Here is a 24,458-nt window from a genome sequence, read left to right as displayed (position 1 = left end):
GCAAAGAGTTCTAGGTCCAGTGAACAAAAATCTAACTGGAATTACAAAAACAGAGAATCATGGCCCCTTAATCAATTCCCAGATCTGAGATAGTTTGTAGACCCAGAGTCCTTGAAAGAAGAGAAGGCCAGGTACCCTTGGGGAAAGACCCTTTTATACTGCCAAAAACATATATTGTTCATCTACTTTCCAGCCCTCCCCAATAAGACCTATGGCTTTTTACCAGGGTAACTGTACACTGGGGAAAAGGAAAGATAGTTCAGGGATTAGTAGACATTGGCTCAGAAGTGACATTATTCCAGGACACCCAAAATGTCACTCTGCTCCACCAGTCAGAATCAGGACTTATGGAGCTTGGTTGATCAATGGAAGTTGTGTGAGCTGGGTTTTGAAGGTTAGGTAGTAAAAGGAATTGCCAGGGAGAGGGGAAAACTTGAGCAAAAGCCCTGAAGAAGGTAGAGAAGATGACTTGTTTGGGCAACCACAGAATTTACGAATTGCTGAAGGCCAGAACATCTGCAGGAAGGCAAGGGATGATGAAGTAAAAATGGCAGATAAGGAAGGTGTGGCAGGGGCCTTCATCCTCTATCAAAGTATTCAGATGTTTTCCCATGTCACAAGGAGATGCAAAATAGATGAAACTGGTGCATATAATATTGAAAGCAATGACAGTTAGCATTATGTCCTTTTTAAAAGTAGCTTTTCAATGAATTAACATTTTATCTTTAATGTAATATGCACCAAAATTTAGCTTATGCATTTGTAGGATGTTTTAATATCCAATTAAAGTAGAAGACTCAGCCGAGGCAGTGGCCTTCCTCACTCCATTTTAAGCATGTTCCATCCTGCCTGCCCCATTATTTCAGTGTGTCAGTGATCAGTAAATGAAGCAGCATGGAATGAGATCATGGCTAGATGGCAGCACATTAAGGGAAATGTTTCAGCTTTCTGGTAGCTAAGAATTCCCTGGCTTTTGTCAGTTTTGTCAAAACATCAGCATTAGTTAATGTATATTTTGCATTATTTACTATATGAAAATTTCCAATGCCAGTGGCCAAGAAAAAAACTTAAGATTTATGCACAGTTTTTCAAGTTTATATTATGGTCTCAAGAAATGTCCAGTCTCCAGAGACCTTCAGAAACTGGCACAGTTTCACCACATTAATTCATTATGCTGACCCTTTGCCCAGCCACATACTCCTCCCCATCCCTTATGAGCTTTTAGAATTGAAATGAAACTCATTTCTGCCATCATATACTTGTGTATCATTGTCTTTAATTGGTATCACAATTTTGGTGAAAAATAACTTCAGTAAAGGGTAAAAATAAATAAAGAGCAGAATAAAAGTTCTCTAAGTGTTAACATAAGTACTTATTCAACCACAGCCATATTTCCTTTCAATCCTACAAACGCATAAACTAAATTTTGATGCATATTACATTAAAGATAAAATGTTAATTCATTGAAAAGCTACTTTTAAAAAGGACATAATGCTAACTATCATTGCTTTCAATATCATATGCACTAGTTTCATCTATCAGTTTACAGTCCAACTATTAAAAAGAAGTGAGTACCTCATTCATGCTGTCTCCCAGAGGCAAACATTGTCCCTGCCTTAAATATAAAGAAGGCGAGATCTGCCTGGGTACTTGATCTAATTTAGAGCTGGTGGTGAGGGTTCTTAGTTAGCTCTTTAGCACTCAGTCCTTATTTAAAGAAAGAAATCCTCAGAGCCTGATGACGTTGAAAGAAATATCAAACTTTTAAAAACAGAAAAAGACAACATAAAGCTGCTCACTGAAAACATAGACATGAACTAGAATATTAACAGACAGGGAGTAAGAAGCCAAATATCATTACCCTGGTTAGTCTTGGGTGCACATCAGACTGGGAACAACTTTACTTGCATTTCTTTGCCATTGAAGTTAATTCTGCTTTCAATTCCATTTATTTTATGGCATGCCTATTATTTTGTTTTGTCACTACAACTGCTGTTCTTAAAATAAGTTACATTTATGAGTGTGAACTAGAATCTGCCTATGTCCAAACTGCATGCTCTTTGATAAATTTGACAACTTAATGGATTAGTCCTTTAGAGGTAGAAAACTATTCCCGCAAAGTTCTCAACTTTTCTTGTGAGAAAGTACCCCTTCCAGAAAAACATTCCAATCATGCCAAGTGCTCTGACTTTGGCCAAGTGCTTTTCCTATTTGTAAGCTTGTTAATTAAATTTAAACCTGATAACCTGCTTTTATGAAATATGTAATGAGTGGTGGCCACATTTATTCAGAATTAATCTGTACTCTTCCCTCTCTTCCCTACACAAACTTTCATTTGTCCCATATTCTTTGCCCACATTGCTTTGAGGGTTTTCTCATATAGTTATGAAATAAACTAAATCCAAGTTATGTTCATGTAAACAGGGAAGCAGGCATTTTCTGTAAAAAAAAAATATATGGCCTATAAGAAGTGATCTTCTAAATTTTGCCACACCACATGACTTAACTAACGACACCATCTCATTACATGGTAAAATATGGTGTCTGGTAGATTTGTGTAAAATGCCTAAATTGAAGCAAATACAATGCTTTAGCTTGCTGAGGCTGATGGAATGCAATATAGAGATGGATTTGACTTTTTTTTAAGAGGTTTATTTAGTTACAAATTTACTGTTCTTTGAGGAAAGGCAGGTAGCTTTCATCTGAGTTCCTCTGTCACACGGTTTGGCACACAGTGATGCCTGCTGTCCTTCCCTCCCGGTTTCTTGGTTCAAACAGCTTTCCCCCAGGGTGATTCCTTTCTGCATCTCCAAAAGTCTGGGTCTGAGCTCCACTGAGCTGTTATGGAGCTGTTTTTACCTCTTCTGACTTCTCCCTTTCAGCCTCACTCATTGAGGAAGGCACTCTCTTTAGCCGACTGCATATGCTTCATATGCTGATGATTTAAGTCCACAGCAACAGAACAACAGGGTACCATCACTTGGCCAAGTTGACACCTAAATCTAACTACTACACACAATCATATGAATTACTGTCATATTATCATACAGTGAGTGATACTTGACAATACTTAATCATAGAAAACAAATGGAAAGTCTATTGACTTAATCACAACACAGCTACTTCTTATTTTTACTCTGGAACTCTATTGGTCTTTACTTTATTCTCTTCTATTCTGAATCATTATTTTACCTTTAATCCCAAAAAACATCTCTACATCTGTATGTACTACATGGAAACTCAGAGTTTCTTAATGATCTGAACGATTTTTGGAAGACTTAACTATCATATTGTAAGTCGTCTTCTTTAGAGAATGAAAGTTAGCATTGTGGCAGTAAAGGACAAGCTGTCAATCTATTAAATAAATTCCTATTGAAAAGTAACTGCAAGCATTGCATATGAACATAATTTATTAGAACAATTAGAACGCATCCTTGTTGTCTTCTAATTAAATTATTCCTTGTTCTGGTAATTATACTAGACAAGAGAGGAATGATGGTTTTGGGAGTCTAAGATTATCTGTACACTATTGGAAAGAGGATGATCAATAATGCTAATCTCCTGGAACATTTAAATTCCCAGAAAAAGATCTTTTATCACAAGCAATTCTTTGTGTAATCAGCATTATTTCTCAATGGCTGTGCTTATCTTGTCCAAAGTTGAAAGGTGAAAACTCTGGACAAATGACAGACATTTATTTCACTGTCGGAAGCCTGGTCAGACTGGGCCATCTCTGGCCTCTAGTGGCTCAGACATTGCTTCACTCCCTTGCAAAATGCCAACAAGTAACTGCAAACGAAGGATTCAAGATTCCACACAGTACAGCAAAACGAGCAGCTTGAATGTGTAAGAAGGAGAACACAGCAGTTTTAAGTTCTGATCCTAGGTAAGGAATCTTAAAGATCCTCAACTTAAAATACATATTCAAATAGATGAAAAGTTCTTATAAATGAGATGACTGCTCAATATATATGTGTATATTTATAATAATCACTGATGATATTTCCACACATAAAGATATCATTTGCAAAAATTAAATTAAAGGGGGGGCTGTATAACAACAAAGATATCTGGCTTTCTGGAATGACATAGACTGAAACCTTTAGAAGTGAGTTTTAATATTATCTCTTCTTTCAAGTTTTGGAGACCACAGAGAATTTAAGTGCTTCAGGACTCTCCCTTGCCCTATGCAACTATTACCAAGCATGCTACAACAGCCTAGAGAGGAGCTTCCAGAATTTCTAGGATTTAGAATCTTGACAAAAGATACAGGTTGACATATCCAGTCCTCAAAGATAATTCTTCAGTTGAGTGGAATGCTGCTGGGATGCACAGAGTTGACATCAGTGAACCTGGAGTTCACTGTAATAATGAACAATACAAATATCCTACCAGAAGCCCAGATTACAGGAATCTCAGCCCCACTGTTGACTGAATCTGTCTTAGTCGATGCAAAATCCTAATGAGACCATGTCTAGACAATATTGATCTCCCACAAGAAAAAAAATAATTCAGAGTGTGACTTCTCTTCCAGCTGAGTACAAATGACACCTAAATTGTGATCTTTCATTTACACATTGCTAATACTTTCCCTAACCAGAGGCATTTTAAAACATGGAGGAAGGAAACATAGCTTAAAAATCATGTAGGAAAGGAGTTAAATGCTCCCCAATTAAGGGGATAGTAAACTAGGATTGGGAACCAAAAGTAGAATGGGGAACCACAGAGAAGTTCCTCTTACCTTGAGACTGAAATGAAACCATGATTCCAGGCAGTCTGGTGGTTCCAAAGAATGGAGAGCCTCATAAGAAAGGCTTTTATTTTGTTTTTATTTGTTTTCTCATTAAAAAAAAATGAAACAAGCGCCTATTGTTGCAACACAATCAAGGTAAAAATCTGTCCTATTGAAAAATGTAAAATAAAAACATAATCCAGAGAGTTTCAATCATATAAAGAGTTCTTTATAAATGCCACTTAGAAATAAAATTATCATTTCAGTGCTCCTAACCAATAGCCTAGCAAATTTTGGAAACAGTTTTTCCTCTGAAGCAATCAGAAAAAATTTCCTCCAGTCTATACTTTCTTTCTATGCTGGATTTTGTATCTTTTGAGCATTCACTCCCCAAACTGAAACTCTAAAGATTAACAACAGTGATATCTGGATAACTAGAAACCTTATCTATTGATAGCACAGGGGACCTCCCCAAATGGACAGTATACAATTTCTTGAAAGCTTAGTAAAAACCCTACATGTTTTGCAATGAAGAGAAGCCAATCACAAATATCCTTTTCTCTCTGTTAATGAAAGATACATGCACTATATGATAAGTGAGAGATTAATACAGTCGTCATCCTTTTCTTCTCATCCAAAGTAGATAATAATACAAGGGTTCCAGGTTAGAGTACACCATTGGGGCATATTTGCAGGAGATAAAATTAACTTACACGCAACCTCAATTCTCACACACTAATGTGAGGGCCAATATGTATGCACATATTCCCAGTTATCAAGAAAGAGAGATAGTAGTGAAAAGTAAAGCTCGGTCATATATTTAAAAGATGGGAAACCTATTCCAAAATAAGGTAAGATCGGTTGTGATTTAGGATAATGCTGTTGGAAAAACTGAACTCTCTCTAAGGAAACACAGGTTCTAGCAAATACTTTATAAATTACACAAAGATATGCTATAGAGTTTGGTTAGAATCTTACTCAACCATACTGATCTGGCCAAATGTTAAATTAGACAAACACAATAGGAGAAATATTTCTCTATTGATTAGATGATTGACTTAAAATATTCATGAACTTTGCAGAAGCATAAGTAGTATGTTCCAGAAACAAGAAATAAATCACATAGATCCACCAAGACAAATGAAGGCACTTTGTATAATCTTGAGGAAAAGATTCTCTTAGGTTTTCATAAAATCATTGACTCTAGGATGGGAAAGACCTTACACACATTAAACCCAGAGCATTCTTATTTCTGCTTCCACAGTTAAAAGAGCCCAAGAATGAAACCTTTCTTAAGACTTTCCCAGGATGTGCTTCAACAGGCTATTTACAATACAGTTTTCTGCAGTAATTTTTTCTCAGTGATTGACCAAGTATGCTGAAACCCCACCTATTAATCCACTTTTCCATTGAAATAGACCCCCCCCCTTACTGCTTCCCATTCTTTTGTTTAAGCTCCCACCTCCTCATGTTTACTAAGAGGATGCTTCACCATGAGAAAAGTTATGGTTTCTTTGCAGCACCTACTAAAACTAGTTCTGGCCAGTTCTGACCACTAGGTATATGCAGCTGGAAGAAGCCCTGACCTAAAGTCCATTCACCTAATTATAGTAATAAAAATCACACCCATTGACTATGCTAAGCCCCCATTTTTTAACATGGGATGCATGAAATAGCATGATTTGGGACTGTACATGCTCCCTTTTTAGCCTATCCTTTAACCCATGTCATTTCATCCCATCCTTAACAACACTTCCTTAAACCCACCTTCCCCAAACAGTATAAAATCCCAAACCCTTACTACTCTGGGAGACAGATCTGAGTTTTACCTCCTGTCTTCTTGTGGAGCTGGTAACAATAAACTCTTTCTTTCCTTGAAATCCTGCTGTCACGGCATTGGCTTCTGTGCATTATTGGGCAATAAGCCTGCTTTGGATAGTAACATGCTTCACCATTACATAAATCCATCCTTTTTTAATGCTACAAGTAAAGACATAGAGCTAGCTATTAGTTACATCCTCTGTTATAAAAATCACACTTCAACTTTTTCTTTTGAAATGTGTTTAATCATTTCTGTGTCTGTCTTCCAAACTTAGTTGAAGTTTCCTGAATCTCTTTAAAATTAGTACAAGGGCTAAAAAAATGTCTTCCCAGAATTAATATAAAGAAAAGAAACTTTCACCATTACTCGTAATTTAGTTCAGAATTCAGCTTGGACTTCATTAGCGCCACACAGCCGTCTTATTTATTCAAGGTCTTCTCTGACCCCTGATCATTTTTCCCTAAGGGTGCATATTTGTTCACTAATTATACTACAATTTTGTGATCTACTGGATTTTCTCTCATATTCTAAGCCACATGTGTCTTAAATTAATGAATTCCATTCTTTTTGGGTTTCTACTATCCTATTTATTAAATTCACTCTCAGTACAGAATTTATTTTCAAAGGAACTCATAATTCTTTATTCTAAACTTTGCAACAACAATGAATTTAATAAGCATGTTTAATCAATTTTTCAAGTGTACTAGAGACAGATTTTGTTAAAATGGTAGTGTTTCAAGCCTTCCATTTCCTACAAAATAAATTTTATTTTACATAGCCTCTCCCCTTCACTCAACCTCTATGAGAAGTATCTTTTGATTACTGTGATGCAGTATTGTGTGAATTATACCAAAAGCAAAACTGGAAAAGTGGGAGGAAAGTGAGATGAAAAAAATAAACTAAAGCTGTAGCCCTGAGAGGAGATAGTACAGTGATTTGTAAGTAAAAGGGTCTAAGAGAGTACCTGGCTCCTGAGCAGTGCAGAGTGAAATATCATTGGCGTAGAGAAGAAGGGGGAATGAAGATTTTAAAAACAGTTGCCATGCCTAATGAAATAAAATAACTTTCAAAGTTCTTGGAGGGACATGAGTTGAATTGGGAATTATTTCTCATGATTTCATTTGCCTCTATAATTTGACTCACACCTGTGGGGCCTCAGGACTTATTTGGGCGTGCCAGTTTGAAAGGCTTTATGTACCCTAGAAAAGCCATGTTTTAATCCTAATCATTCTGTGAGAGCCAAGATTTCTTCTAATCCCTATTCAGTACCATAGGTTGGAAATTTGATTAGGTCATCTCCACAGAGATATGACTCAATCAATTGTAGGTATTAAACTTGATTAGATGAGACGTGTCTCCACCCACTTTATGTGAGTCTTGATTAGTTTATTGGGATCCTATAAAAGAGGAGACATTTTTGAAGAGAATGACAGGAGAACGAGAACAACGGGAGAACGAGAAGAATGGCTGAAGAGCAACAGAGCAGAGTCACAAGAATATTAAGATAACCACAGAGTTCACCAGCGAGCGACCTCTGGATATGAAGAAGGAGGACGCCCCCAGGGAGCTTCATGAAGCAAAAGATCTGGAGAGGAAACTACGAGATATTGCCATGTTCACCATGTGCCCTTCCGGCTGAGAGAGAAACCCAGAACCTCATCGGCCTTCTTAAGCCAAGGTATCTTTCCCTGGATGCCTTAGATCAGACATTTCTATAGACTTGCCTTAGTTGGGACATTTCCATGACCTAAAAAGTATAAACCTGCAAGTTATTAGATTACCCTTTCTAAAAGCCATTCCATTTCTGGTATATTACATTCTGGCAGCTAGCAAACCAGAACATTGAATTACACAGATCCTTCAATGCTGAGGATTATTCATTTATATCTAGTTTTCAGTTTCCTTTAAATGTCAAAAATACACACTTAAACCAGAAGTCAACTTGATTATCCATTAAGTTTTCAAGAGTTTTTGGTCTACTTTAAATGAAATTCTACCAGTTAACACTCAGGACAATGTACAGGACAACCGCACAGAAGATTAACGTCTGCAACAACCTCAAAGACTACTTCAGCTATTAATAAATTCATAAGAAAACATACTGAAAATAAAGATATAAATGTGTCACACTGGGAGGCAATGGTTGTTACATAGTAATACCATTTTAAACCACAAAGGATATAGCTACAAAAAGGTCTAAGAAGGAAATAAAGGAATAACCTTGCAACTTACATGATAAGCCTCTTGCGTAAGTTTATTATGAAAGGGAGGAATACTTATGGCTTCATTGCTTTGCTACACAGATCACCCGACAAGATGTGAATATACCTTTGTTGGAATATGAGTATCTACATACCTTTTTTGTTGAATTATATTACTAAAATCAATACAGCATAGTCATAGCTCTATTATTCTTAAGGAAGTAAAAGGAAAGCCTGGAGCTAAATTAAAAGATTATCATTCTTCAAGCCAATATGCTATATGTTTATGAATTAAATCTGTCAGTAATATAGATGTACTACTACACAGTAAAGTAAGGAGAGCGTATGGAGGTCTTAAAATATATATATATAAACTCCAAGTCATCCCCAAGGTTCTAAAGAAAATAACATGTTACCCGAAAAAGTAAAGTAAAGCAATATCTTAGGTAGAGGTGGGGAGCTGGGAGGGATTTGAGTTTTAAAACCAGAACCTAAGGCAAACATTGCATATAGTCAAACTTACCAATGAAGATAACATTAATCACCTGCCATAGGGTGCAAATTACATTGCTTTGTATATACAAGCCTGGCAGTAAATATGTGAGAACAAACAAACAAGCTAAGCCAAACAAAGGAACATAAGAAAAGTCTATCTTCAGATATCTGGGCATTCAAACTTCATCACCTTTAAATAACTAACACATCTCAACCAGTGAATCCTTACCAAGTAGCCATTGAAGTGTAGAAGTTAAACTCTCTGACAAGGCTTATGCCACTGCTTTAATATTAAATTTTTGTAACTGTAATATATTAATAGATTTATCTGCTCTAATAATGTATGCAAAAGCACTTGCCACAGGGACTGGGGGAAAGCAGATAATAAATAAGTGGGTTTATCTAAATTTTGCTTCACTAGATCCACAAACACACTGCTCTTTGAAATCTTGTAGAGAAGAATTTGGCAACCTGCTTCTTTTCTTTCTGAGCTGGCATTTCCACTTGGGACTCCAATGAGCAGCTATCCCTTGCACACTTGAGGCTCTGAGAAGATCATACCCTGGTGCTGTTTCTAAGTGTGCATTATGCACCAAAAACACTCCTTTAAGCTTGGGTTATATCTCAGCTGATGGGCTCCCTGATGAGGTCTGTTCTTTCCAAAGCCACAACACAGCACATTAAGCTCAAACCACAGGGCTATCAAATTAGGAGAGCATGTTTCTTTTCTAAAAAGGCATCCTATCAACTCTACTAAGAAAAGCACTGGAACCCATGAAATCCATAAATTCTTGCCTACCGGGATAATATGACTTAACATGGCATGCCATAAGACTCTAGAAACTGGATTTACTTTCCTCTCTTCTACCTCCCTTCCTCCCTTCCCTGTTCCTTCTTTCTCTACCTTGAAATTTCTGCTCATGGTAAAACTACAGCATAAAGGTAAGCCAAATGGAGTTTCCTATTCGTTGACATTTCCATGATGTACTCATTTTTTGGTTCTTATCTGAACTCCCTCCAGGCTGCTACTTTATGGGAATAAGGTATGCCAAATGAAATAGAGAACTCGAGGCACAATTTTGCCCATGTCATATGAAGACAGAATATTTTTCTGCTGGATTAATGATGTAATGCAGCCCAGACACTTTCTTTTCTTCTTTTCCCTAGTTTGCACTTCCTACTATTGCTGCCATCATCATAAATTCATAGAGTGCCTATGGCTGTCACCTCTAGGTAGCTCCCAAATGATCTAATCCAGGTATCATTGTCTTTGACTCCCCTTTGGCATGAGTCTATTTTCCATTACTTCTCCTTATTGAAATCTGTTTCCGATTATTTTTCATTAGGTGTTTTAGCTTTCTTCTCTTTCCCTTAAGTTGAATGTCTTTTATTTCTTCCTCTCATTTCTCAGGCCTCCTGGGCCCTTAGCAAAGTTCCTCTACATTTACAGGGTTTACATCTCCAAATTTAGATATTCTTGAGATCTCTACTAACAAATTGCCTTTCCTAAGATAATTTTCTAGCAGTTCATCAAAAGCAGATCTTTAGATTTTTGGAATGCCACTCCATATCTCAGATCTCAGCTATAATTTTAATACAGTGTAAAATAATGATTAGAGCTAATAAAATATATGCTTTCAATCCATATTTCAATCCATATATGCTTTCGATCGTCTTCAAAGACGGCCACCATTCAATGCCCTAGGGATACAACTCTGTTGCTTTAGGAGACTGGAGGTCCAGGCTTGGGTGTCAGGCAGACATGGATTCAAATCTAATTAAGGTGCAAATTATACACTTAATTTGGTGCAGCCTTGATTCAGCCATTTAACCTTTCTGACCTTCATCCATTTGTCTATAAAAGGAGAACACAAATATATCTACCTATTGAGATTGCTGTGATGACGAGATGAGGTTATCTTTATAAAATACATCTGCTACTCAGTAAACATTCAAACTTTGTAGCTGTTATTTTTATACTGCTATGAGTTAAAATGTTACATAGGATGGATTTTTATTCAAAGTAAGAGCCCTATCCAGTCTTCCCTGACTCATAAAGCAGACCTTAAAAGTAGGCATTAAATCATTATTTATTAGGCCCCCTCTATTCCAAAATCCCACCCAGCTCGGTGTTTTCATACTATGGACAATCACTAAGTATTTTTAATTATCTCTGAATTCAAACATAAGGAATTAGGATTTGGAACCAAATTTAGTCACAAATTAAGATATATTATTAAGAGCCTCTATTCTCAGAAAATATATTCCTTTTAAAGTATATTTACTACAGTTATCCATAGAGACTGAATATTTTTATCATCAGTTGCAAAAGAGTATCCTGAAAGGCAAAACTGTAATTAAAACTAGAGAAGACTTCACACGTTAACCTTTTATAAAAGGAAAGAACAAAAAGTAGACACTCAGAGAAAGAGAGAGAAAAAAAGTAAGAGGGAGAGAGAATAAAAGTGTTCTATATTTTTGAACAAGCATACTATTCGGCTTTTGGCCTTCCATGTACAAACGTGGATAGGTTGATCATGCCATTTTATGATTGCTGTCAATTCTCTCCATGGAAACCAGCTGAACAATGGGACACCTCCTACCTTACAACACAAAGAGAGTAAAATTGTTGATTTTTACAGGAATTTTGCTTACATGAAAAAAATAATTTTTAAATTATTATGATTTCAAAGATAAAGGTAAATATCTAAATGCAATTATGGAATTAATTAGGTGCAATCCAAGAGAGTCGGTGAAGTTTTTCCTGTAGGAGATGAGTAAATTTTTTTCGGGCACTAGAATGAAATGAGTCATTGATTGATTCTGATCTGTAAAAAAAACAGTCTGCTCCACTTCTGTATCAAACAGACCTGCTTTTTCTTCCTACATTTTACTTTTTTTAATGCAATTTTATTGAGATATGTTCATATATCATATAATCATCCAAAATGTACAATCAGTGATTCACAGTATCATCATATAGTTGTGTATTCATCACCACAATCAATTTTTGAACATTTTATTATTAAAAAAAAAAACAGAAGAAAAATTAAAAAGAACACCCAAAATATCCCATATCCCTAATGTGCTCCTATTATTTATTTATTTTGTCTTTATTTTATTACTCATCTGTTCACACACTGGCTAAAGGGAATGTCAGTCACAAGGCTGCAACCAGCTTTTAAATGCTATTTCTGCCACTTAGTCATTATTCTTCATCCTTTATGTGCTTGGATTCCTCATACCTAACACAGATATGATACTATCAAAAAAAATTTCACAACTGCCCTATCCTTGCCCTCTGCTCTGTCTTGACCAAACTTCAGTCAACCTTCTCCTCTCCCTACAGGACACTGAAGTTTGCTTGTCCCCTATTTTAGTTTTCCAGATGCTAAAACAAATACCAGGCAATGGGTAGACATAACAGAAAATTGACTGGCTCATGGTTTTGAGGTTAGGAAAATTCCAAAACCAAGGCGTCACCAAGGCAGTGTTTTCTTCCAGTAGATTATGGTGTTCTGGGGATGGTGTCCTTGGTCCCTAGAGTCTCTGTCACATGGCAATGCTCAAGGTGGCATCACCCCACTTTGCTGGGTTCAGTTGACTTCCAGCTTCTTCCTGTGGCTTTCTCTCTGTCTGAATTTCATTCTACTTAAAAGTACTCCAGTAATAGGATTAAAAACCAACCTGATTCAGTTGGGCCACACCTTAACTGAAGTAACCCCATCCAGGGGTCCTACTTACAATGAGTCCACACCCACAGGAATTGATTGAGATTAAGATCATGTTTTTCTGGGGAACACAGCACCAGGCCAAAGCACCACAAGGCCTGAGCAAACACTAAAAAGCATAATGTGCTCTCAAGCTTATCCCAAGAATAGGATCTCTGCAGCAATACACATTTCCTATAATAATCCTCCAAACATGCCCCTTGCTTGCCCAACTTCCCCTTTCTGCTAAGGTCTACTTACCCTCTCCCTATAAAAGGAAAGCCTTGATTTTGAGAAGCTTGAAGTTCCTGAGTTTCGAGTGCTCTCTCAGTTGCAATTGTCTTGCTCTCTCAGTTGCAATTGTCTTTCTGAATAACATCTCTCTTCATCTAAGTTAGGATTTGCTTTTATTTGATACCCAACCTTCATCCCTTCAAGGAGCAATTCTTAATTTAACTGGCCAAATTCAAGCATAAATGAGTTGTATTTACTAAAGGGCAGGGTCACTATACACAAAATTTCCTTCTCCCATTTCCATTTTCTCATTCCTAAATTGTGAAAAGTCTGCCCCTAAGGACAGGTTAACTGGTTCCTTCTCTTTCTCCTGCCTTTTCCTCAAGTTCAGACAAAAGCATCTGTGAGCTAGGACAATGTTCACATCTCTTGCTCTTCTTCTCACATTTTTAATCTCTACTTCCTGTGTGTCACACTGGTCCCCCTTCAGAGTTCTTAAACATACTGCTCATTTGAAGAGGATATTAGGAAGTAGAAGGAAATCCCCTGCTTAGAGACCCCTTCCCAGTCAGCCTAGTTCTATCAGTGTTCTATCCTGGTAGGTATTCGACACTGGCTTAACTAATAACAAAGTGGTACTTTGTTACCATTTTGATTTTAGGACATTTGTGCTTGCTCTTCCCTCTCTCTGAAATGGTCTGCATCTTTAAGGAATGGATCTTTAAACCATCTAGGTCTCAACTCAAATGTAATCTCTTCAGAGAGGTCTTCCCTGGCCATCTAATCTAAAGGAGATTCCTCAATTCCACCGATTCCCTCCATAACATTTGTCCATTGTTTTCTTCATCTCATTCCTTAGTCCATTACTTGGTTTGTTTTCCATTCTTACCTCCTTCCCAAATGTACCCCCTAGAAGGTAGGTAAAAGAAAACTTGGATCTTGTCTCTCTTATTCATTACTTGTTTATTCAAACAACAAGATACCTGTCACAAAGTGAATGCTCAATAAATTGTAGTTACTCTTACTCTTTCCTCTCACACTTGGAAGTGCCACCCTCTACACCCAAACATGTCCAGTGAAATCCCTTAGAAAGCTTCTACTCCTTAGCTAGTATACTATAGTCCTAATTTTCAGACAAGGTATCTATATCATATTTTTTTTCTCTAATCAGAATGTATACAACCTACTCTTACTTTCTATAGTATCATATTCCATTTACCTTATTGTTATTTTTTTTAATGGAGAGGAACAGACCTCAATGTAAAATGCAAGGCTTACTGAATGCCCCTATCTTCCTAGCAGAGTGGCTCAATACCTTTCTCCCCAACAGCGATAATTCTTCAGGAGTCCTTTTACACTACCCTCTGTCAGGTCTCAGAAAAGAAACTTAAATATAAAATGGATTCTGTAACCCAGAGTCCTTTCTGTTTCTTTCTCTCAGCTTCTTTCCTTCAGCAGAGCCTGATGTTGAGAGACAGTGGAGTGTGTCAGAACCCCAGCGACCAATCAAATCATCATTTAAAAAAGCCACCACCCAATCAAGGGAGGACACCCCACCTGGTGGACATCTCTCCTCCCAATGTCACTGTACCTTTAAAACACAGCTCCCAGAACAAAGATCCAGAGACATTTTCTCTTTCCTTTTGCTGGCTCTCCAGGTGGGAGCCATTTTCAGGCTTCCATCTGCTTTCTCTCTTTCACTCTCCCACCTACCTTCTCCCTGCTCCCTCACCTTCAACAAAACTGTTAAGCTTTGACTTTCTTACCTCATGTGGGATCCTTAAGACTCTGTGCCTAACACCCTCCACCACACTCAACATATATACAATGAAAAGCTGGTATTTTCATTCCAGATATTCTCCATTAAGAAGGGAGGGGAATCACTCTTAGACAGGATCAAAACTAAAACCACACAGTGCTCTTGAAAACATTGCCAATTAACATTTTCACATACGAAAGCCACAATCGGGAAGTGTGGTAGGATGGTGAGGTGTGGAATTTAGCTCTTCCTCCAGGGCAGCTAGTAAATAGCCAGGAACTGAATGGAACAATTGCTGGGGGTGGACTTCAGTGACCTGACACACATAGTCCACCAGTCTGGAGTGGGTAGAATGGCTGAGATCACTGTTACTGCTAAACATCATGCACATGGAGCTTGGGGAAGTGCTATAGAGCCAACGCCACTTTGAGCTCAACACCAGGATTATGGAGGGACTCACGGGGTGGGAGCCCATAGCCAGAGCAGCAACTACTGTGATCCATGGAGCTAGTCAAGCCGGTTATGGCACTATCAATGCCACTGAACAGGCTGAAGGAGGAGGACAAAGAGCCCACCATCATGCTCTTCATCAAGGCTGGCAATGAGGGTGAAAGCATATGAAACTACCCCTTTTTCCCAGAGGCACTTCCTGATTCTTTGGCTCAAAGGAGTTATATTTAGTGTCACAATCACTGACACGAAAAGGAACCCTGCAGCCCTGCATAACTTGGCAGGGCTCACCTACCATTCGTAAGTTTCAGCAATGAAGTCAAATAGATGTAAATAAGTTTGAGGAAGAAGTCTTACACTTGAAGAAGTCTTACACCCTTCCAAGTACTTAAAACTTTCACCAAAACACCTGGAATTAAATACTGCTAGAATGGACATCTTTGACAAATTCTCTGAATATATCAAGAATTCAAGACCAGAGGCTAACAAAACACAGGAGAGGGGGGGTCTCCTGAAAACACTTCAGAAACTGGATGAATATCTGAATTCTCTCCTCTCTGATGAAATTTATGAGAATAATATGGAGGACATTAACTTTTCTACATTTAAATTTATAGATGGCAACGAGATGACAGCTGATTGCAATCTGCTGCCCAAACTACACATTGTGAACATGGTGGCCAAGAAGCATCACAACTTTGTTATCCCAGAAGGAATGACCAGCATCTACAGAAACTTAACTAATACTTATAGTAGGGATAAGTTCACCAATACCTGTCCCAGTGATAAGGAGGTTGAAAAAGAGGATAATGGTGTAGCAACAAGACTCACCAAGTAAAACGGCACTTATAAGAGAGATGTCTTCACATCTTCCATTAACAGAATACTTTATTGAAAAGACTGCTCCTCTTCCTATAAAGTAGCAATTTTATTTTGCATGACACACAGTTACTCAAGATTAGGATAAAGGATAGACAAAAATGGAAAGGTATATCTAGTACCAATTATTTTGGTATGCCCTGAAACTGAGATCTTCCATATGGATTTGAGAATCACTTTTTAGGTTCCCATTTAAAAAAATGTTGGTCCTACATTCCTGTTTTCTCACATTGAGAGCATATCTTAGACTATGTGCAGCTTTCAAAGAAAGCCTACAAATCAAATACTGTAAATCCTTCAGCTTTGATCTACTTTTCAAGATCTTTTGGCTATTCTAGATATTTTGCATTTCCAGATAAGTGAATCAGTTAGTCAAGTTCTACAAAACAGCATTGTGGGATTTTATTGGATTGTGAAGAAATCAAATAAGATTTTGAGGAGAACTGACTACTTATCAATAATAAGCCTTCTCAATCATGAGCATAATCCATCTTTTTATTTTTTAGGTCTCCCTTAGTTTTTCTCAATAGTTTTTTGTAAGATTCAGTGAGAGACATTTCACACTTTCATTATTTTCCACCTCTGCCTCTTGAGTTTTTTAAGCCACTGTGAATGAATACTTTTCAAATTTAAAAACCAGTATTCTCTCTCTAAGCCCAACTCTGCAAGTGAAATCATTGCCCTCCCCTCTACGTGGGATATGACATCCAGGCATGTCCTGACATGCCTCCTTGGCAACATGGAAGATGACCCCCAGGGATGAATCTGGCCCTGGCACTGTGGAATCAATAATTCCACCCTGACCAAAAGGGAGGAAAGAAATTTAACTAATAAAGTATCAGTGGTAGAGAGAGTTCAAATAGAGTGGAGAGGCTACTCTGGAGGTTGCTCTTATGCAAGTTTCAGTGATACCTTGCTACCTATCATAGCCTGCCAAACCCCATCCAGGACCATTCCAGCCAATCCTAAAGAACACCAAGGGCAATTTATAAGATTCCCATGGTTCCAGGCACTAGAGTAACTTGCCAGAAACCTACAACCTCCACATGGGTCCCTGGTCCAGATAAGTTCTGTAACCTAGAGGGCCCAGCCTCTCCAGAACATCAGATATTGCCATCTCCTTACCCCATATTAGTGTCAGACCCTTCTAATATGAAAAAGTTGGAATAGCCATAGTCCAAACACCCCTAAAGAGAGGAAAGGAAAGATCAAAGGTGATGGTGGAGTTATACAGTGAAGATAGGATTTAACAAATGAATATGAATGCTGAATCATTAAATTGATATTTCTTTTAGTCTCCAGTATCTTAGAGCAGCTAGAAGTAAATCCCTAAAATTGTGGAATTGTAACCCATGTCAAAATCTAGAAATATGTTCTACAACTAATTGTGGTGCTGTGAAAAATGGTTTGAAATTTATTGCTTTTTTGTATATATGTTATTTTTCACAAAAAATAATGAAAAAAGTCAATTGTGATGATAAAAAAAATATTTAAGTCTTCTAGCCTCCTATATTCTGGAGCAGCTAAAAGGAAAAATATGAGAGGATCAGATGGTAGCTCATTACAAACTCTGAGATCTGTCCTGTAACTATTTGCTGAAGAGTGCTTTGAAAACTATTGCTTTTTTATTTCTTAGCTTTGTATATACTTTATACTATACAAAAAAAAGATAAACCAAACAGCTATTTTATGCTAATATATACAAGTACAATTGAATTAAAAAAGAAAGCCACAATCCCTGCACCAAAGATAGCTCAGTGGCATCTTAAGCAGGGACTAGTTTTTAAAGTTGGAGGTTAGAGTTAGAGTCAAAACTACTCCTGGAAAGCTTTTCAATTTTCCACATAATAAAATATGGTATGGCCTTTAACAAGACCAAGATAGGTTTTTTCTCTAGTATTAGAACAGATAATATTTATTTGGTTGAGGCCCAGATGAAGTCATTGGCTTGAATTTACTGGACATATTTTTGTAAAAATGTACAACAGAATATGTCAATGCTGGAAGAATACTCAGCACTATGATGTTCACACTATAAGAGATTCAGGAGAATGAGGCTAACTCCCAAATCCCAGCTCCCATTTATTAAGAAGCATATGTTCAATGAGAGGAATATCTCACAGAACAGCTTATATTCTTTAAATTGGCACTTCTCACTTTTACTCTTTTTCCCAGTTCTGCATGGTTAAGTGTGTAAAAGTTCAATGCACACAAGATGCAATTCCATCCTATTCAAAACCAACTCAGCTTTATCCCATGATGTCTATATGTTAGAAAACAGAAGATGCAGCCCTACAGAACTTTATCATGTTCCCCATCCTCTCATTTCACAGATACTGAATATAGACAGATGACCATACTCAGAGAAGGTCCCTGTTCTAGTTTGCTAGCTGCCAGAATGCAATATACCAAAAACAGAATGGCTTTTAAAACGGGAAATTTATTAAGTTGTAAATTTACAGTTCTAAGGCCGTAAGAATGTTCAAATTAAAGCAAGTGTATAAAAATGTCCAAATTAAGGCACCAAGAGGAAGTCTTTTCTTCAAGAAAAGCCATTGAAGTTCAGGGCTTCTCTCTCAACTGGAAAGGCACATGGTGAACATGGTGCCAGCTACTAGCTTCCTCTCCAGGCCTCTTGCTACACGAAGTTCCCCCAGAGGCATTCTCCTTCCTCTCCAAAGATCACCGGATGGTGAACTCTGTGTCTCTCTTCAAAATGCTTCCTCTTTTAAAGGATTCCAGTAAACTAATCAAGTCCCACCTGGAATGGGTAGAGTCACATCTCCATCTATCAAAAGTTAATACTTTTGACAACTGGGCAAGTCATCTCTCCATGAAGATAATCTAATCAAGCTTCCAGCCTATAGTGCTGAGTAGGGATTAGAAGAAACGGTTGCTTCCATGACATTGGATCAGGATTAAAGCATGGCTTTTTCTAGAGTACATAAATCCTTTCAAACCAGCATAGTCCCTAAAGCAATTTTCTTACAAGTTTAATTTAAAAACAAACAGACCTGAACCTTTCTATGGTGTAATCTTACGATACTATACATGTGACATTTTTGGTAGGAGACTTGATATGAAACCTAGGAAAAAATTAAAGAAAATAAACTTCACATTTCCATAAATTTAAACCAAAACTCACCAGTCTGGCACCTAACCATGTGTCTGTTTATGAACTATGCACTTCATCACTCACTCTAGGACTCTCTTTAAATGTTTTTTTTTTTTTATTATAGTAAAATGTAAAACATCAAGGAAGGCTATAATGAGACTAAATTGAAAATAGTAGTGAGTAATGCCAAATATAAGGCAACCACGAATATAAAGCAATATTTCATTTTTTCAACAAGAATTTTTTTAAAAATTAAAAAACAGAGGATGGTTGAGTCGAACATACAAATATTTGGGATATGGAAAAGAAAAGAGGTCAAACATCTACTTGTACCTTTTATTTTCTTAATTTAATTATATGTTTAAAAACACGCACTTAATTTAAACTCTGATGTGAGGATCACCATTGTTAGAGCTGCTTTTTGAGTCCTCCAGCAGAGTTTTCCAGAGCTCATCTTCCTCTCTTGCTTTGAGATTTGGCACTCTTTGAATCCATGTGTGATGCTGTCTCTGGAAGCTGTCACTCAAGCCATAATACCCATTTATATTTATTAGCAGCTTCTTTAAAAAATAAAATCTCATCCCCCTATACGTATATACTTTGATCTCCACAATATGCCTATCTCATATATTTTTTAAAAGATATTTGCAGAAGGTCTGTTTAGAACAGGATTTAGTACTCATAATCTAGAAGTCACAGACCCAGGAATCATTGCTGATTCTGTGTTTTTTCTTTGCTCCTTTTTTATTGACCCCAGCATATGACCCCAAAAGAGTACTGGATGAAACCATTTCATTCAGCCCATTGTTACTTCCAAACCAGCTCTCGAAAAGACCCAAATGTAAAGCAAAGTCATCTCTCTTAGGGATAATAGATTTGGGCGGAAGAAAACCTCACCTTTGTATTTGAGTATATGTGGTATATTTTAGCACAATTCTACCTTTAAAAAAAAGTGCCAGTTAACTTAATGACAGTTTTGATACTCTAATTCCTTTCATATTTTATCTGTTTATCCACTAGATAGTAAACCTGAATTTCCTGAGAAACGCAGGACTTTTTTTTGCATCACAATCAACAGTTAAAGATCTATTTTTGCATTAATATTCATCTGCAATGCACTTATCTGTTCCATTTAGAAAGACATCTGACTTTTCATCCAAATTTGTTAAACATGGACTCTTCACCGTCCTAAAAGCACAGTAAAGATGTCCTTCTGTAAATTTAATTTGGTGCCTGATTATCTTACTGTGAAAAACATAAACACCAAACAAGAGCAAGCATAATATATAAATATCTAAAAACTAACACAAGAACTGTAAATGCTGAGATTCAACAGTGGGATTCAAATGCCAGTTTCTTCAGTTATGATTCTTCAAATCATTTGGCACTGGAGTATCATATTCCCATGAACCATATGATAACACTAATGGAACGACGAAGCTCCCAGTGTTAGAATATTGGGACATTTCATGGTCATGATGTCATGACAATTATATTCTTCCCTTTTTCTCCTAACTCTGCTCATGCAACACTTTTTAGATTTTCCTTGGAATTTAGTAATATTGACATGGTCTTAACTCTCTTATTCCATGTTTCTAAGTTTGAAGGTATATCAGTTGGATAACTTTCAATTATGTTTAATTATACCCTAATTAATACTGGTTTAAATGTAGAGAGCTTTTTTTTCTGATTTTTTTATTCTCTTTGTGTGTGTGTGTGTGTGTCGCAAGATGTCTGAAGGTAAGCAGTCTGGCACCGAGGCAGTGCCTTCCAGTGACATCAATGTCACAGGCTCCTTTTATTTCATTGTTCTACCATTGTTAGGTGGGACTTTCATTTTCATTACCATAGATGGCTGCTGTACCTCAGGTATGGCATCCTCACTCTAGGTAAGAAGAGGGGAAGGGCAAAGGGCAAAACACAAAGGAAGGATGCCAGCTGAGTCAGTCCCTTTCTAAAAGTTTGCCAAGCAGTTCCATCTGGTGACTTCCATATACATCTCACTGGCCAGAAACAAGTTGCATGATCTTTCAACTGTAAGGGACTGTGGACAACTGGGTATTTTGAGCTGACCATTGCTGCTCCAAATGAAACCAGATTTCTGTTAGGAAGGAAGGAAGGGAAAATGGATCTTGGGAAGGCAACTACCAATCTGCCTCAGACAACTACGTGGGATGAGCAAAGAAGGCCAAGTGTCTCTTGATATCTGGGAGGGTAAGAAGAATAAGCTAGGAGTCCTTTTGTGTCAGGGGACTAGGAAACCAGCCATCTAACCCTTTTCTTCTTCTGGTGTCTGAAAGTCCCTGCTGCACTTTTTCTCTTGGACCCTAATTTAGAAGTCTTATGATTATCATTTCTTAATCAAAATGTGACATAGAACATGCTGCTTCTTTGATAACAGAAATCCAATTTTGATAGACAGAAATGTGCCCAATCATAGATGATGAGTAAAACTGGTCTAAGCCAATCATGGCAGTGCTATTTCTTTGCCAGTGCTTAGTGTTTATTAATAGGTGTCTGCCCCAGTTCAGACTAATGAGTGGGAAGTAAGCAAGTGCTTCCATGAAAGATTGTAACCTTGGATAAAAGATAGAGTTGCATGAAGAAAAAGCCTTTTTTCATCTGTCTTTTTTTGTCCCCTTTTGAATGCTGTCACATAAAAACTTCATGCTTGGAGTTGTAGCAGCCATCTTTTGACCATGAGACAACAAGCCTAAATATGAGAGATCCTGAGGCTGAAATCTTCTGCTTCCTTTTTGACATCATTAACTACTAAACTGAACTGGGGATCCTCTATCTCCTATCTCTTTGTAAGTAAATAAATATCCCTATAGTTTAAGCCACTATTACTTGAGATTTTTGTTACTTATACCTAAAAGCATTCCTACCTGATACATCATCCTAACATCAACCTCCACTCATTTTGGGTTAACAGTATTACACTTGTTGTTTTAAACCTATAGCGGCCCCCTTACAGTACAGGTGATGGGTACTGGATATTCCACACACCAGAAGCATATGTTCCCTTCTCTCCAGTCCCATGGAACTGTTAATTTAAGACTGACAAAATGAATGAGCTTGAATGAAAGTGAAACTAGGCCAAAAGAAATAAAACCAAGCAAGAAAAGCAAAGAATCAAGTACACATCCAAGTGAAATAGCATGAGGTTATAAGCGTAAAGAGGTTTATTGTTTTAAGAAAAAGATGAATCACCCTCTGCTTGGACAAGGGAAATTAAGCTGTAATCATGACAGCTTTTCAGTTTAAGTATTTGATGAGGAGGGTAAGAAGACCCATAATTTGGCAGAGGATTTAAAGGTAGGCAGAGGAACACCACAATGGAAAAAGTTCAGAAACTGTCATCTGAAATGGTAATGCATTCAAGGCAGATAAATTTGCTTCTGAGTTGACAGGGGTGGGATGAGCACTGATGTAGTTGATGTATTCAAAATTACAAAAAGTGCAGATATGGGAATTGAGGACTGATTCACCAAATCCAAGAATAGCAGAATTACAACAACCCTAAAGCAAGGCTTCTAACTGATCTCTGAGATTCCATTTTCCTCAATTTAACCCCTTCTCCATACTATCCATGCTATCACTTTTAGTGATCTCCTAAAAGCCTAAATATGTTCATACCCGTCCTCTGCCTGATGATCTTCATTGGCTCGCCATTGCTGCTGTGATAAAAACCAAAAACCTTACCATGATCCACAAGGCCTTTCATGATTTGATACCTGCCTGCCTCACTAGTTTTATCGTCTACCACAATCCTGCCCCTCTATGTTTCAACCTGTCACATCTTTCAATGCATAGCTCCTACTGTACTTTCTCAAGCCTCAGATAATGTGGCATCCTTTACTCTCTTCTGGAGCAATTTTTACACCATCTCTTCACTCATGGCTTCTGAGATTACACTTCACTTTTATGGGGAGGCCATTCTTAATCATGCAGCACCTCCAAACCAAGTTACCTTCCCATCTGTGGTATACTTCCCATAACACTCTCTTTTTCCTCCTTTCTAACATTCATCACACTTGTTAATGGCTATCTTCTCTAAATTGTAAGATCCATAAAGGCAAGGACCATGCCTCCTGTCTCCTTCACCCAGTTTCTGGCATAGAGTAAGCCTTAAAGTACATACAATGAATGACCAGTTGTAATTAATCATTGTGCTGACGCTATCTTGGTGGGTGGAGGATGGCTTTTAACAAATCAAAGGCAATATGGAAATCAGATTCATGATAAATTAAAAAGAATGATGTGCTGGTTTGAAAGGATGTATGTCCCCTAGAAAAGCCATGTTTTAATCAAAATCCCATTTCATAAAGGCAGAATAATCCCTATTCAATACTGTATGTTTGAAACTGTGATCAGACCATCTCCCTGGAGACGCGATTTAATCAAGAGTGGTTGTTAAAATGGATTAGGTGACATGTCTCCACCCATTTGGGTGGGTCTTGATAAGTTTCTGGAGTTCCATAAAAGAGGAAACATTTCAGAGAATGAAAGAGATTCAGAGAGAGCAGAGTAGAATGGTATAGCCACGAGAAGCAGAGTCCACCAGCCAGCGACCTTTGGAGATGAAGAAGAAAAATGCCTTCCGGGACGCTTCAAGAAGCCAGAAAAAGAAGCTAGCAGATGATGCCGTGTTTGCCATGTACCTTCCAGATGAGAGAGGAACCCTGACCATGTTGATGATGTGCCTTTCCAGATGAGAGAGAAACTCTGACTGTGTTTACCATGTGCCCTTCCACTTGAGAAAGAAGCCCTGAACCTCATCAGCCTTCTTGACCCAATGTATCTTTCCCTGGATGCCTTTGATTGGACATTTCTATAGACTTGCTCTAATTGGGACATTTTCTCAGGCTTAGAACTGTAAACTAGCCACTTATTAAATTCCCCTTTTTAAAAGCCATTCTGTTTCTGGTATATTGCCTTCCAGCAGCTAGCAAACTAGAACAAATGGGAAAAATTATTATGGATAGTTTTAATAACTGGGATATACCTTTAACTATTTTAGGAGACATCAAGGGAAAAATCATTGTTCTTTCCTATCAT

The 24,458-nt window shown here is 37.5% G+C and overlaps 1 protein-coding gene and 1 pseudogene across 7 annotated transcripts in view; one reads left to right on the top strand and one right to left on the bottom strand.

The window, feature by feature from the left end:
* The window catches only part of FHIT (fragile histidine triad diadenosine triphosphatase), a 1,619,043-nt gene that overhangs the window by 1,209,849 nt on the left and 384,736 nt on the right, over positions 1-24,458 (bottom strand). The gene's annotated exons all lie outside the window — the stretch shown is intronic.
* LOC143657890 (chloride intracellular channel protein 4 pseudogene) lies at positions 15,431-16,241 on the top strand (annotated as a pseudogene).

Source organism: Tamandua tetradactyla, chromosome 15 (assembly GCF_023851605.1).
Source record: "Tamandua tetradactyla isolate mTamTet1 chromosome 15, mTamTet1.pri, whole genome shotgun sequence".
NCBI classification, from domain to species: domain Eukaryota; kingdom Metazoa; phylum Chordata; class Mammalia; order Pilosa; family Myrmecophagidae; genus Tamandua; species Tamandua tetradactyla.
Note: the sequence above shows the minus strand (reverse complement) of the source record. Positions and strands in the feature narration are given on the sequence as shown.